This window comes from Microcebus murinus, chromosome 2, assembly GCF_040939455.1.
Source record: "Microcebus murinus isolate Inina chromosome 2, M.murinus_Inina_mat1.0, whole genome shotgun sequence".
Classification (NCBI taxonomy): domain Eukaryota; kingdom Metazoa; phylum Chordata; class Mammalia; order Primates; family Cheirogaleidae; genus Microcebus; species Microcebus murinus.
Genome location: NC_134105.1, coordinates 40001139 through 40017781, shown reverse-complemented (window position 1 = coordinate 40017781; position 16643 = coordinate 40001139). Strand labels below are relative to the sequence as shown.

Genomic DNA, 16643 nt, shown 5'->3' with positions numbered 1-16643 from the left:
ATGCGCCACCATGCCTGGCTAATTTTTTTCTATATATTTTTAGTTGTCCAGCTAACTTCTTTCTATGTTTTAATTTTATTTTTATTTTTTATTTTTTGGCAGAGCTAGCTGAGGCTTTCTTTTGGAAACAGCAATTGAATTGGTTTTTAGTTGGGGGCACAAGTAAGAAGGGGTACTCCCGGCAGTAAACTCTCCCCAAGGGTGGGATGAGGACTGAAGCTGAGCCTTAGGTGGGTCTCATGTCTCCTATATTCCCTGGCACAGCTGCCACCCCCCAACAGGCTTTTTGACAGCCACTCAGGGGGGTAGGCTGGAGGGGCGCAGTGGCCATTCACTTGGGCAGGACATCAGAGGACTCGGACACCAGCTTCCCATCTCGGGTCTCAATCTTCTTCACAGCCACAGCCCTGGAGGAGCTGGTGCAGCTGAAGGAGTCAGAGCTCCCATCAGAGCCAACGCTGGGCAGGAGGGAGCTCAGACCATAGCTGAGGCAAGGGCTTGTGAGGCCCCTGTATGTAGGTCGAGCTCAGCCCACCTGAGTAGCCACTGGTGGTCTTCATGTGGATGCTCATGTTCTGTATCCTAGACTCTAGCCAGCTGTCCTTGCCCTCCAGCAGCTTGCGGTAGGTGGCAATCTCAATGTCCAGGGCCAGCTTGACATTCATCTGTTCCTAGTACTCGTGCAGCTGCCGCGCCATGTCCTTCTATTTTTTTAGTAGAGACAAGGGTCTTGCTCTTGCTCAGACTGGTCTTGAACTCCTGAGCTCAATCCACCCGCCTCGGCTTCCCAGAGTGTTAGGATTACAGGGGTAAGCCACCACGCCCAGCCCAAAGCCTTTGCTCTTAAGTAATTAGGAAATGTTTATTCAATTGAACTTGCTCCAAGGACACTGATATCTCAAGTGAAGAGCATGTTGGTATCATCTTAATGTCTCTATAGGCTTTCATTCTTGTTTCCTTCTGTGTTCCTTATAGCATCCCTGTGAAGCTGAGATGCAGTTAAAAAACTTACAGATGAGGAAACCGAGAGGGTACATTTGCCCAAAGTCATCCACATGATACATGTCAAAACCAGACAGGGCTCTTATGAATTGAAATCTGGTACTCCTTTGAATTGAAATCCACTATACATGGGCCTTGTAGCATCACACAGATAGGGGTAAAATGCATTCTCAGAGCCCTAGTTTTCTCATCTGTAAAAGGGAGCAATAGTACTACTTCACAGGATTATTGTGGAGATTAAATGGAATAGTATGTGAAGTCCCTAGCTCAATGCCTAACCACTTACTGGGCAATGCTTGGTCCCTTCTCACTAAGCTTATTACCTCCTGGGATTCAGATGGACATGGATAAATAAGAGGCATTCAAGGTGTAGTGTGAAATAGACTACACAGAAGAGTGTTCCTCTGTAACCTCTTAACAGTTACAGCCTTGGCGGGGTGCAGTGGCTCATGCCTGTAATCCCAGCAATTTGGGAGACCAAGGTGGGAGGATCACTTGAGGCCAGGAGTTCAACACCAGCCTCAGCAACATAGCTAGACTCGGGACTGTCCAGAAAAACAGAAAAATTAGCAGGCATGGTCACCTGTATTTGTACTCCCTGCTACTTCAGAGCCTGAGGGGGGAGAATCACTTGAACTGGGAAGTTTGAGGTTATAGTGAGCTGTGATCATTCAACTGCACTCTAACCCAGGCAACAAAGCAAAACCTTGTCACAAACACACAAAAAACAGTTCCAGCCTCCGAGTCAAGTTATAAGAAAACGGTATAAGGCAGTATTTTGTGAATATTTAAAATTTAGCATCTTCCTTTCACCCCCATGTCCACTGTTTGCCGTATCTTTTTCCTGCCCAGCACGTGTCAAACTCAAGGACTACAGTTGTGTGATTTGTCCAGCTTTGATGTCTGAAGTTGACTGAATAATCTGAGGCTGGGGTCTTTTAAAAAAACCTAACAAAACCGGAAGTCCTCTCTGATTGTGACTTTAAATAAAATAATTACATAGAGGAAGGCAACAAGTTAAAAGCAAGGGGTGGAGGGGGCCCATTGATGGTAGCTGATTTTATACCTGCCAGAAACTAAATAAATGATTTATAAAATCTCTTTTGTGTGTGTGTGGGATGCTCCAGAGATTTCTTTTTTGAACTCCTTAACTCCTGAATTGGCTGCCTTTTAAAAGGAAGAAAGGTCCAGCTGTGGTGGGCTGGTGGCAACGGTGAACGAGTGGGGTCGACCCTCGGGGTTTCCTCTGTCTAGCTCCCAGGGGGACAGGGCGGGGGGTACGCTCAGAATCCCGCAGTGGCCGCCGAGGTTCCGCTGAGGCTCAGGCTGGGCCCGATGCGTGTGCCAGGACAGAGGGTGCACATCCAAGGCCGGGCTTCCTCCCCAGGGGAACAGCTTTGAGAGTGAGGCGCCAAGGCAGCTTTCGAGCCCTTCTTTCTGCCTGGGCTCCCGGGTAGAGCCCAGGAGGCTGACATGAGCGGCGCGGCCGCGCCGGCGACCCCGCACGGCTCCCCAGCGACACCCAGTCGGGCTGCGGGACCTCACGACCTCTCCTCCCGGGCCTCGCTCCTCCCCACGAGCCGCGGGTGACTTCGACCCTCCCCCTCCGCTTGGGGGCCCCGCCCCCTCCCCGCAGGCTAACGAGTGTCCTCGCGCTCGCTCCCCTTCCCTCAGCGTGGGTGTGAGTGCGCCGTCCTCCCACCTCGGCCCTCTCCCCATTGTTCCTTCGCGACCACCACAAGCCTCCTCCCCCCGCCCCGGTTTAACTGGTTCCTGGGGGCCCCCAGCACCCTTTCCTCTGCGTCTCCTCTCCTGGGTCTCTTCCCCGTTGGTCTCCTACCCTCCAGTCCGGGACCCCATTCAGGGTTCTGTCCTTCTCTCCCCTCCCCCTCTCCCACGGCTCCCACTCTTCCTCGGCCCCCTCCCCTCAGCGGGTCCTCCTCTTTCTCTCCCTCCCCCCTCCCCCTCCCCATCCCTTCCCCCCCACAATGCAGTTCGCGGCGCGGCGGACATGGCGGTGGAGCCCTGAGCTCGTCGTGTCCCGGCCTCCAGCGGCGGCGGTGACGGCGGCGGCGGCAGCAGCGGCGGCAGGAGGCGGAGGGGGAGCGGGAGCCACTGAGATGAGGAGGCGTCGCGCGCGCCTGTAGCTCGCGGGCCTCGCAGGTACCGAGGTTCCGGCTGCGGCGCAGCGCCCGGTGCGGAGGGGGTGTGCTCGGGAAGGCCGGGCGGCCCCCAGTTCGCTCTCCTCAGGTGCCGAGCCTCGCAGGTGTCGGGGGCCCTGCCTGAGCGCGTCTCAGCCACCCCCTTGGGGCCTGACACTTCTTTCTGTGCTGGAACGGGCTTCGGGTGTCCCAGGGGAAGACTGAGACGTGGGAGGTAGGGACGGCGGCCTGGGCGGCCTGAGGAGGGCATTGGGGCGCTTTGGGGACGAACTCCACATAGTGGCTGGGCTCCGGCCCCGGACCGAAACCTGTTGTAGACCCGTGAGGTGGATTTGAGTTAACGGGATTAGTTTGAGCATTCTGGTGGGTTCAGTACGATTTCCTGTCATATGTGTCTTTTCTTTCACCCTTGCTTAGATATAGATGTGTGTGTGTGTATATATATATAACATATAAATATGCACGCGCATGTAATACGTAATAAATGTTTTCTCTGGGCTCACATGTAATACATAATGTTTTAATGTAGGGAAAGGACAGAGGTGTCTGTGTGGATTTCGTTTCTTGCTTGCCCGCCTTCTCTCCCCACCCCCCCGCCCCCTAGTCGAAAGGTGGTAATGCGCGCTTTTGACGTGGGTAACTGTGAGATTCCTATTTGTAAACAGACAGCACTCCCCGAGTGTGTTGCACGCCTCCGTGAGAGGTTTCAGATCCTATTGATATCTGGATTCCAAAAGAATGAGATATTTAGACCTGAAAGAAGCATATCGGCGGGATTTCTAGTCGTACTTGAACGGGATGAATTACTGTTGTTTTAACAACGTTGATTAAACATTTTCTTTTCAGTAAATTACCAAATCTTAAATGAATTTTGTAGCTTCCGTGATATCTTAGTTTCAGTATATCACATTTCTTCGTTTTGATATATTTTTTGATACAAAAGTAGTTCCTTACATATTTGATGTTCCCTTTGTGATCTTCTTAGTGTCCAGAAATGCAATTCGAATTGTGTATTGCTGGCATGCATTTAGTAATTAGCTTGAGTGGATCAGATTACCTTTTATTTTCGAAGATTTTCCCCCCCAAGTCTTGTAGCAGCGAAATGTTTGTAGCACTTGGTGAAACAGGACATACCATACATATATGCTGTTTCAGTTTTTAAAGTGATGGAGAACTATCAGCTAATAAAATTGGATGATCCCAACCGGATATAATAATTTACAGAGAATGCCATACCAGGGTGTTGAATTGTGGGATAGTTTAAAAAGAAAAGTTGACTTTGTGTGTGTACGTTGAAATTTTCTTTAGGCTCAGAATCTATGTATGTCTCCTTAGAATTTGCTGCACTACACAGCATCCTAGTACTGATTAGTCACAACTTGTGAAATTATGAAATATCGATTAATTTAGAAAACTGTGCTTAAGATAATCAATGAACTCATTAGTGTCTAGTGTGCTCTGTTGCTTTTATAAACACATTTTTAAATAGTGCTGCTTAGAAACCACATACTTTGGGAAAGGTAAGAATTTTGAATCATTTTATGCTTTAAAAATATATTTAGTGTAAACAAAAGAAAGTTTAAAAAAAAAAACTCTTGTACTTGAATTTTACTGCTGTTTGCAATTTTTCTTTTGGGTAGTGTGGAAAATGAAAAAATGAAACTTCCTTGAAATAATCCAGAAGTGGAAGTGAAAGTTATTGACATTTAATGTTTTAAGTCTAGCAAACATCTAAATACAGAAAGGAAATATAAGGTCTTTTCATTATCCTAGGCCAAGTTGTTAGTAATTTATATAAATTAACAAGATATCATGCATATAAGTTTAATTCAGTTTTATAAATTCTAAACCACATCTAAAATTACATTTATTTTTAGTTAATTTAGCTAGAACAGTACTGTGTCTACATTTTAATTTTAGGCCTTTTAGAACCAAAATCCATAATTGTAATTATAAATATCTCTGATTAACAAAAAGGTGTTTAAAGAGAATTTTTATTAGTTCCCAGAGCAGGGTCATTTTAGTAAGAGTAAGTAATTAGAAAACTTTTTTTGACCTTAAAGTTAACCTTGACATACATAATAAGTACCATTAATTACTTTGTTCTTTATATAATGTCAAATCAGGATCGTAGGTAAAGAAAGGTGTTTGAGTTTATTCGCTGCTGGAAGTTTCTTGTTTCAGAGACAGAAAATAAACAGGACTTAATGTAAATGCTAATGCCAGTAAATTTTGTTTATCCTTAAAAAAAGATCAGATCATTTTGATATAACAATTCAGTGAGATGTTTTCCTTTTTAAAATATATTGCAGATGCTTGATTGATAAAATAATGTTACAAAATTCAATCAAAGTCATTGTTGCAAATAGAAATATGTTTTAAAAAAGAATAATTCTAGAAAGACCTAAACCAGGTAAAGGAAAAGAATACCATATTTCAAAGGAGGATATGTGGACATTTTATTATTAATCTTAGAGGAATTAGGGTTGTTTACATGGTACTAATTGAATTGTTTTAATTCTAGAATCCTAGATAATTGCATAATTTGGGGAAATGTTTAAAAACCAGCGTAATGTTCTCAAGTGTTTCTTATAAACCTGAAAAGAGGAAAAAGTATATAAATACAAGATTAACAGTTCAGATTTTTTTTCCTCCTAAGTGAGATTTAATTTGTGTGGTTGTCTTATGGTGTTCAGATTATTTTCATATTAAATCATCTCACTGGATGTCTAAAATTATTCTGAGAGTTGAAGGGGGAGAGAAAAGGGAACTAACATTTATTACAGTACCTGTTTTGTTCCAGGCACTGTGCTAGACAGGTTTATGCATTTTTGTCTCTTGTTCAATGTTAACAACCGTATGAAACCTGTTTATAGATGAGGAATCTGACTCACAGAGGCTAAGTAATTTGCTGAAGATCATAAAGTTAGAAGGATTTCAAAATAGATCTGTTTTACTAATGTATATGCTATGTTGCTTTTCAGATGTGTTAACTATTTTCTTAATTTTGTAGAAGGGGAAACTGTATAAAGTTGTTCATTCATTTAACCATTTCATCAAACATTTGCATTTGTACTTTATACTAGACAATGCTAGGTTTTAGAGAGACAAAAATATAGAAGACAAACTCTGCTTTCAAGGAATTGAGTCTACATATAATACAATAAATTACAACACAGTAGATTATGATAGGAGTTCAGAGGGAAGAAGCTAGCTCTTGAGGGATAAGTAGGAGTTTGCTAGGTGAAGAAGAGTTGGACTGGAGGCCATTTCAGACCTAGGGAGTAACATATCAAGATGATACATTGTGATGGACCTTGGTATGTGGGGAAGAGTGAGAAATTCAGTGTGGCAGGAGTTGGGGATATGGGTAGAGTGGTGAGAGAAATGATTGGAAGTAGCAGTCAAATTGTGAAGGGCCATGTATGTTAAGTTGTTTGGATTTTTATTTTGTGAGATCACCAAGTGAGATAGTGGTTGAACTGTGATTAGAACTATGTTTTCTGACTCCTAGTTTTAGTCTTGCTTCCTCCTTGGCTTCCTTACCAACACATTGTAACCCAGTTTTCAGTGGATAGTCAAGCTTCTTTTCCATACCACTCTCCCTCTATGGATTCCAGACTGTTTTTTTGAAGATCCTGTGATCCAAATCTTACCACCTAAGAATTTTTTAAGTTTTTAGAAAATTCTTTTGAGAAAATTACCTCTGGGAGAAATTACCATTATGGTTACCCAGAAAGTTTTTTCACTCCTTGGCTCAGATCAGTTGACTGTTTTCTAGTTTAGTGATAGAAAGCAGTAGGTTAGGGCATTGAAGACCGAAGATGATCAACATCTCAGTCTTTGTACAAAACATCCTGTACTTTCAAAAAGAAATAGGTGTGTTATTCACACCTATTCATATCACAATCTGATAGTTTTAAATAGGTATTTGATTTACAATGATAATAAATTACTGTATAGTTACTATGTGCTAATTATTAACTCAGTCCTCACAATAACCTTTTTGATACTATCCTCATTTACAGGTGAGGAAAATACTTGTAGAGGAGTTGAATACCTAGGACAAGATCTCCCAGCTAGTTTGCTGCAGAGCCAGGATTTGAACTTAGGGTGTCTGAGTGGAGTCGAGTCAGAGCTCTTCACCACTACACTGTGTTGTACCTCAATCTTAGAGTGTCAAAATTTAGTATGCAGGCCGGGCGCGGTGGCTCACGCCTGTAATCCTAACACTCTGGGAGGCCGAGGCGGGCGGATTGCTCGAGGTCAGGAGTTCGAAATCAGCCTGAGCAAGAGCGAGACCCCGTCTCTACTATAAAAATAGAAAGAAATTAATTGACCAACTAATATATATAGAAAAAAATTAGCCGGGCATGGTGGTGCATGCCTATAGTCCCAGCTACTTGGGAGGCTGAGGCAGGAGGATGGCTTGAGCCCAGGAGTTTGAGGTTGCTGTGAGCTAGGCTGATGCCACGGCACTCACTCTAGCCTGGGCAACAAAGCGAGACTCTGTCTCAAAAAAAAAAAAATTTAGTATGCAAAGGGTGTTAAATTCTGTATTGTCACATAGGTTGTCAAAAATATGTTGCAAGTATGTAAAGTATGAATTACAGAGAATATCTAAACCTGATTGTATTTTGTCATTGTGTTTGCTACTGTAGTTTAAATAATTAATTATTAAAATTGATCAGTCATTACGTATTCATTAAGCACTAATGCTCGTGCTGAGCATTAGTTTAGGCCGGTGATATTCAAACTATGTTTGGGGACCTTTTGTGTGTGTGTGTGTGTGTGGGGGGGGGAATGTCTTGGAGTGAAACTGTTTTCATATTAGTGTTAAAATACTATTCCTCTTTTCCCATCCAGAGTGGTATCTACATGACATGTGAAATCATTATTGCTTTGATGACTAATGGAATGTATAATAGTATATTGTTTTTTTCCCTTTTTCTTTCTTTTTTTTTTTTTTTTTGAGACAGAGTCTCACTTTGTTGTCCAGGCTAGAGTGAGTGCCGTGGCGTCAGCCTAGCTCACAGCAACCTCAAACTCCTGGGCTTGAGTGATCCTTCTGCCTCAGCCCCCCGAGTAGCTGGGACTACAGGCATGTGCCACCATGCCCGGCTAATTTTTTATATATATATCAGTTGGCCAATTAATTTCTTTCTATTTATAGTAGAGACGGGGTCTCGCTCTTGCTCAGGCTGGTTTTGAACTCCTGACCTCGAGCAATCCGCCCGCCTCGGCCTCCCAAGAGCTAGGATTACAGGCGTGAGCCACAGCGCCCGGCCTTTTTCCCTTTTTCTTTGAGATATGATTTACAATACCACTGGCCAGGTACAGTGGCTCAAGCCTATAGTACTAGCACTCTGGGAGGCCAAGGTGGGAGGATCACTTGAGGTCAGGAGTTCAAGACCAGCCCAAGTGAGACCTAATCTCTACATAAAATAGAAAAATTAGGCAAGCAAGATGATGTGCATTTGTAGTCCCAGCTATTCTGGAGGCTGAGGCAGGAGAATTGCTTGAGCCCAGGAATTGTAATAGAGTGAGACTGTGTTTAAAAAAAAAATTTATACCACCATAAAATTCACCCTTTTAAAATATATGATTCAGTGGTTTTAGTATAAAGTGGTATGACCATCACTTTTTAATTCCAGAATATTTTTATTATCCCCCAAAGAAACCTTGTACTCCTTAGCAGTCACTCCTAATTCCCTCCTCCTCTAAGCCTTTGGCAACCACTAAGCCACTTTCTATCTCTAGAAATTTGCCTCTGGAGATTCTGGACATTTCATGTAAATGGAATTATACAGTATGTGGGTATGTGGCTTTTTTTGTCTGGCTTCTTTCACTACTAAACTTAATATTTTCAAGGTTTGGCCATACTGTAGCATGTATCAGCTTTTCATTCTTTCTTATGGCTGACTAGTATTACATTCTATGGAAATACCACACTTTGTTTATCCATTTTTCCTTTGATGGACATTTGGTCTGTTTCCACTCTTTGGCTATTATGAGTAGTACTGCTATGAACATCATCATGTAAAAGTTTTTGTGTGAATGTATGTTTTTATTTATTTTGGCTTTATACCCCAGAGTGGAATTGCTGGGTGTTTTGATATATTTATGTTTCTGCCAAATTGTTTTTCAGAGCTGCTGTACCATTTTATGTTCCCACTAGCTATGTATGAAGGTTCCAGTTTCTCCATATCCTCACCATCACTTATTATTGTCCATCTTTTTTTTTTTTTTTTGAGACAGAGTCTCGCTTTGTTGCCCTGGCTAGAGTGAGTGCCATGGCGTCAGCCTAGCTCACAGCAACCTCAAACTCCTGGGCTCAAGCAATCCTTCTGCCTCAGCCTCCTGAGTAGCTGGGACTACAAGCATGTGCCACCATGCCCGGCTAATTTTTTCTAATATATATTAGTTGGCCAATTAATTTATTTCGATTTATAGTAGAGATAGGGTCTCGCTCTTGCTCAGGCTGGTTTCGAACTCCTGACCTCGAGCAATCCGCCCGTTTCGGCCTCCCAGAGTGCTAGGATTTATAGGCATGAGCAACCGCGCCTGGCCTGGGGTCCATCTTTTTAATTATAGTCATTGTGGTAGGTGAAATGGTACCTCATTGTGGGTTTGATTTTCCTAATGACTAATGAGATGTTGAGCATCTCTTATGTGCCTATTCATTTGTGTATCTTTTTTTTTTTTTTTTTTTTAAGAGGCAGGGTCTTGCTTTGTTGCCCAAGCTGGAGTGCAGTGGAATGATTATAGCTCACGGTAACCTCAAACTCCTTTGCTCAAGCTATCCTCCTGCCTCAGTTTTCCAAGTATCTAGAACTACAGGTGCTCATCACTGTGCCTGGCTCTAATTTCTTTCAGCAGCGTTTTCTACTTTTTGTTGTACAAGTCTCTCACTTCCTTGGTTATGTAATTCCTTAGTATTTTATTCTTTTTCATACTTTTATAAGTGGAGTTGTTTTCTTAATTTCCCTTCAGATTGTTCATTGTGTATGGAAATGCAGCTGATTTTTGTGTGTTGACTTTGTATCTTGATACTTTGCTGAATTCACTTATTAGTTCTAATAGTTTTTTTTTTTTGTGTGTGTAATCTTTGGGGTTTTCTGTTTATAAAATCATATCATATGAAAACAGGGGTAATTTTACTTCTTTTTTTAAAATTTAGATGCCTTTTATTTCTTTCTTTTGCATAATTTCTCTGGCTAGAACTGCCAGTACTGTGTTGAATAGAATGGCGAAAGCTGGCTTCCTTGCCTTATCTTAGAGAAAAAGCTTTCAGTCTTTTACCATTGAGTATGGTGTCTACTGTAGGTTTTTCTTACACAGATTTTATTATGTTCAGGTAGTTTCCTTCTATTCGTAGTTTGTTGACTTTTTTTATCATTGAAGGATTTTGAATTTTTCAGATGCTTTTCCTGCATCAAGATGATTGCGTGGCTTTCTTCTTGTTCTGTACATTTGATGTAATATGTTGATCTGTTTTCATATGTGGAACCATACTTGCATTCTAGGAATAAATTCCATTTGATCACGGTGTATAATCCTTTGAATATTCAGCTGAATTTGGTTTGCTAGTATTCTGTCGAGGATTTTTGAATCAATGTTCATAACATTTTATTCATTTTTAAGTGTACATTTAATGACATTAAGTATATTCACATTATTGTGCCCTTATCACCTCCATCCATCTCTAGAACATTTTCATTTTCCCAAACTGAAACTTTGTGCCTGTTAAACAATAAGTAAGTCCCTTTTCTAACCAGGCTCTGGCAACTGCCATTCTACTTTCTTGCTCTATGAATTTGACTACTTTAGGTACATCATATGGGTAGAATCATATAATATTTGTTAGTTTTTGACTGGCTTATTTCATTTAACATAATATCTTCAAGGTTCATGTTGTAGCATATGTCAGAATTTTCTACTTTTTAAAGGTTGATAATATTCCATAGTATATTCATACCATGTTTTGTTTATCCACTCATCTATTGATAGACATTTGGGTTGTTTTTACCTTTTGGCTACTATGACTAGTTCTTCTGTGAACATTGGTATTCAAATATCTGTTCAAGTCTCTACTTTCAGTTCTTGGAGTGTATATAGTCAGAAGTGGAATTGTTGGGTCTACCATACTGTTTTTTTCATTTTCTTGAGTTTGTTTTTCTTTTCTTTTCTTTTTCTTTTTCTTTTTCTTTTTCTTTTTCTTTTTCTTTTTCTTTTTCTTTTTCTTTTTCTTTTTCTTTTTCTTTTTCTTTTTCTTTTTCTTTTTCTTTTTCTTTTTCTTTTTCTTTTTCTTTTTCTTTTTCTTTTTCTTTTTCTTTTTCTTTTTCTTTTTCTTTTTCTTTTTCTTTTTCTTTTTTTTTTGAGACAGAGTCTCACTTTGTTGCCCGGGCTAGAGTGCCATGGCATCAGCCTACCTCACAGCAACCTCAAACTCCTGGCCTTAAGCAATCCTTCTGCCTCAGCCTCCCAAGTAGCTGGGACTACAGGCACGTGCCACCATGCCTGGCTATATATTTTTAGTTGGCCAATTAATTTCTTTCTATTTATAGTAGAGACGAGGTCTCGCTCTTGCTCAGGCTGGTTTTGAACTCCTGACCTTGAGTGATCGGTCTCCCAGAGTGCTAGGATTACAGGCATGAGCCACCACGCCCAGCCTTCTTGAGTTTGTTGAAGCACAAAGGTTTTAAATTTTGATAAAGTACTATTTATCTATCTTTGCTTTGCTCTATTTATCTATCTTTGTTCTCTGCTTTAGATATCATACCTAAGAAATCATTGCCTGATCCAAGATTGTGAAGATTTACTCCTATATTTTTTCCCTAATATTAATAATTTTACATGTAGGTCTTTGAACCATTTCGAATTATTTTTGTATGTGGTTTGAGGTAGAGGTCTAACTTTATAATTTTACATGTGGCTGTTCATTTGTCCCAGCACTATTTACTGACAAGACTATTCTTTGCCTTGTTGAATAGTTTGGCATTCTCGTTGAAATTAATTGACCATTTATGTATGGGTTTATTTCTAGGTTCTCAATTCTATTCCATTGATCTGTATATCTGTCATTATGCTAGTACTACCCAGTCTTGATTACTGTAGATTTGTAGTTAGTTTTGAAATTGGGAAGTGTGAATCCTCCAACTTTGTTCTTTTTTAAGATTGTTTTGGCTACCTGGGATCCTTTGCAATTTGACGTGAATTTTAGGATTAGCTTGTCAATTTCTGCAAGAAAAGGCAGCTAGAATTTTGCAAGGGATTATGTTAAATCTGGTGATCAATTTGGCGATTATTGTCATCTTAATCAGATTATGTCTTTCAGTCTATGAACATAGGATGTGTTTTTGTCTAATTTCTTTTTTTTTTTTTTTATGCATTCTCGACTGTGGCATGTCTAATTTCTTTCAGCAATGTTTTATAGTTTTCGGTGTACTAGTCTTATACTTCTTTTGTTAAATTTATTCCTAAGTGTTTTATTTTTTGATGCTATTGTAAATGGAATTGTCTAAATTTCATTTTGGATTATTCATTGCTAGTGTATAGAAGGACAATGGACCTTTTAAAATTATTTATTTATTTGTTTTTGAGACAGTGTCACTCTGTATCCTTGAGTAGAGTGCCGTGGCATCAGCCTAGCTCATAGCAACCTCAGACTCCTGGGCTCGAGCGATCTTCCTGCTCAGCCTCCCCAGTAGGTGGGACTACAGGTGCATACCACCACACCTGGCTAATTTTTATATTTTTAGTAGAGATGGGTCTTGCTGTTGCTCAGGCTGGTCTCAAACTCCTGACCTAAAGTGATCCTCCCACCGTGGTCTCCCAGAGTGCTAGGATTACAGACAGGCATGAGCCACTGTGCTCGGCCTCAGCTGATTTTTTTTTTTTTATATTGAATTTGTGTCCTGCAACCTTGTTGAATTTATTAGCTTGAAGAGTTTTTTGTGGATTTCTTAGGATTTTCTCTATATAAGATTATGTCATCTATAAATGCAGACAGTTTTGATAGTTATACTTTTTTCTTTCTAATTTGGATGCCTTTTTTTTTTTTTTTTTTGTCTTGAATACTACTAGCTCTCACTATTTTGCCCAGGCTGGTCTTGACTCCAGAGCTCAAGCAGTCCTCTGCCTTAGCCTCCAGAGTAGCTGTGACTATAGGCTCATGCCACCCCATCTGGCCAGTTTGAATACCTTCTATTTCTTTTTCTTGCCTAATTGTTCTGGCTAGTACATTGTTGAATAGAAGTGAAGATAGGAGACATCCTAATCTTGGTTTCTGATCTTAACAGAATACACTCAGGCTTTCACCATTAGGTATGATGTCACCTATGGGGTTTTGTAGATACCTTTTATCAGGTTGAGGAAGTTCCCTTCTAATCTAAGTTTGTTTTTTATCATAAAAGGGTATTAGATTTGTCAAGTGCTTTTTTTACATCTATTGAGATGATCTTGTGGTTTTTGTCCTTTATTAACCCTTTGAACTCGCTTGCTTTTTTCTCGATTCTTTTATTCTACTCGGGATTTAATTTTTTAAATACTCCAGATTTTACAAAGCCCAGCAGTAGAATTAAAAACTGGAGTTTCTTTTCATACAAACTTACTTATTTGAATTTTTTTATATTTCAAATTATTGATACAGTCAAAGAGTAATTTTAATCTCTATAATTTTTCATGGTGTGATATTTTTTGAAACATTCACCCACATGAAGACCTGGTTTACATTCACATGTTTCGCAAATATAAATCTCTTTTCTTCCTCCTTTGATTTTTCTGTTAGAACAAACAACACAATCTTTGTATTTTTTGTTAGGGTGAGGTGTGATTATATGGAGCTTTCCATCTAAACGTTGCTCTAAGTTAGTGGATAATAATCTATCCCTGGAAGTTAGTGTACCGTCTCTGCATTTACATTTTACTTTTCCTTTCATGCTAATGAAAACAAGAAAAGATACTGGAAAAATAGACAAAAATCCCCCCTCCCCCCGTGGTGAAACTATGTGTCGAGTGTGGCTTGACATAGGAGCTGCTACCGATGCTAACGGTGTCGAGTCACACTCGACATCCGACATCCGAGTGCAAAGGGTTAATACAGTGTATTACATTGATTGATTTATTTATATTGAACCAGCCACCTTACATTCTTGGGATAGATCCCACTTAATTATGGTTTATAATCCTTTTTATACGTTATTGAATGTGCTTTGCTAGAATTTTGTTGAGGATCTTTACATCTATATTCATAAGGGATGTCTATCTGTAGTTTTCTTATGATGTCTTTGGTTTTGGTATTAGAGTAATTCTGGCCTTATAGAATGAGTTAATAGTATGTTCTTGTGTTTGAAAAATTTCTCAGTTTTAATGTCTAATGATGTAAATATCAATAGATATAACCCACAAAGGCAAAAGTTCTTTGAATCCTCAATATTTTGAGTATCAAGGCATACTGAGACCCCAAAATTTGAGAACTGTTGGTTTAGGCTAAGAGACATACCCTATTGCCTAAGCTTAGGACCGAAAATTGGGACTCTTGTTTCTTGTCATATACCAGTTCCATTTGTATCATCTTAGGCAAGTCATAAACTCAGGGTGCCTCATTAATGTATAAAGTAGAAATACTACAAAATTGTATTAACTTCACAGATGTGTAAGGATAAAGGAATGGGCATACTAGACATGTAGTAGCTGCAGCTGTATTCTCATAAATGTTTGTCTTTTTTTTTTAAAACTGAAAATCTGTAAGAGCTCCAGGACTTTTTGTAGGCACTTGTGGCATTGTTATATAGTAGTGTCTTAAACTCCGCCTTAACATTTGGTAGATACTTGGTTATTATACAGATAAAAAATTTTTATTTTGTGTTTGAAACTTGTGTTTAAGCATTCTCTGATAGCACCACTTTTAAACCAGTAATTTTCAATATATGAGGATTATACTTCCTTGAGAAGGCATTTCATAATCACTTTGGAAGGCCTTAAAGCTGCTTACAGATATCCTCATCTCCCCTGCTCCCCCATTCTAGTGTTCCACCTCATTCATGGTGGAAGTGTGTTCTATATATCAGATGTGTTGGAACAGAAAAAAGATTGAGAATTATTATTCTAAATTCTCTAGGGAATGTAGCTTATTTCCCTTTTACCTGTTTTCTCAAAACCAGAAAATCAGATATCCATATTTTTCTGCATATTGTCTTCTGTCCTCCTCTAAAATTCCTTCTTTTCTAAGGCTGGTGCCCTGCTGGCTATGTTTCTTATCTGACTTTGTCACTTCCATCTAGGAACCTCTAGGTCACTTGCTTACATCCATTTATACTTTGGTGTAGTTCTTAACATCATATTGGGTAATTGGAAGCATAATATTGAAGGTCATCTAACACTTTAACTTTATATTCCTTAATTTCTGTGTTCCAGTGATATTCTTTGCTTTCCTGACATAACTACTCATATGGTTCAAAATGGTTCCACTTCTGACCAAACTCTAAATTATCTATATTTGCATCTTTTATGTTTCTTTAGTTTTCTATATCCCTAATCTCTGTATATATATCCTCCTTGTGGCTTTATCCTTTCCCCTGACAAGCACCATTACTGTTGTGTTCCTTATCTTATTGAAATATTCAGTCTGTAAATTTCAGACCCAGTGCAAATTTTAATATCTGCACATTGTACAAACTAGTGAATTGGGATTTTATGTATTTAGTTAGGTCCTTAACATAGTGTGGCAGTATTCTAGTCAAATTTCCTTTCCTATTCCTCAGATTTACTATTATTTTACTTCCCTTTCTTAAGCCCTCTACTGCCCTCTGCTTTTCTCACTCATTGGTGGCCTTCTGTTTCATAGGACAGTGTTAAAAAACTTGTGTTCCTTACAGTTCTTTGAGATACTGATAAGTGGTGCTGGCAAAAGAGGCTTGCTTAATTAAGTCTTGGAAATGTTGCAAATTATATCTCTCAGAGATTTACAGTGTTTATTAGCAAATTGCAGAATCTGAGAAGTCCTTCAAGAAAGAAACCCACTTGACTGTTTTTTTTTTTTTTTGAGACAGAGTCTCGCTTTGTTGTCCAGGCCAGAGTGAGTGCCGTGGCGTCAGCCTAGCTCACAGCAACCTCAAACTCCTGGGCTCAAGCGATCCTCCTGCCTCAGCCTCCCGAGTAGCTGGGACTACAGGCATGCGCCACCATGCCCGGCTAATTTTTTTTTTTATATATATATCAGTTGGCCAATTAATTTCTTTCTATTTATAGTAGAGACGGGGTCTCGCTCTTGCTCAGGCTGGTTTTGAACTCCTGACCTTGAGCAATCCGCCCGCCTCGGCCTCCCAAGAGCTAGGATTACAGGCGTGAGCCACAGCGCCCGGCCCCCACTTGACTGTTTAATACAGGCCTCCTCATACTACCAAAATCGCTTGATAAGGCCCTGAATAACCTTTTAATACTTTTTTTACTATTATTGCTAATTACTATTATTAATTT

The 16643-nt window shown here is 40.0% G+C and overlaps 1 protein-coding gene across 9 annotated transcripts in view; it reads left to right on the top strand.

The window, feature by feature from the left end:
- The first annotated feature begins 2617 nt into the window (after positions 1-2617).
- Positions 2618-16643, top strand: part of TUT4 (terminal uridylyl transferase 4) — a 113884-nt gene continuing 99858 nt past the window's right edge. For 7 of the 9 annotated variants that reach the window (XR_012915300.1, XM_075998415.1, XM_075998427.1 and 4 more), the window contains exon 1: positions 2994-3165. The gene's annotated coding sequence lies outside the window, so the exon portion shown is untranslated. The other 2 variants (XM_075998398.1, XM_075998399.1) reach the window with 2 other exon arrangements.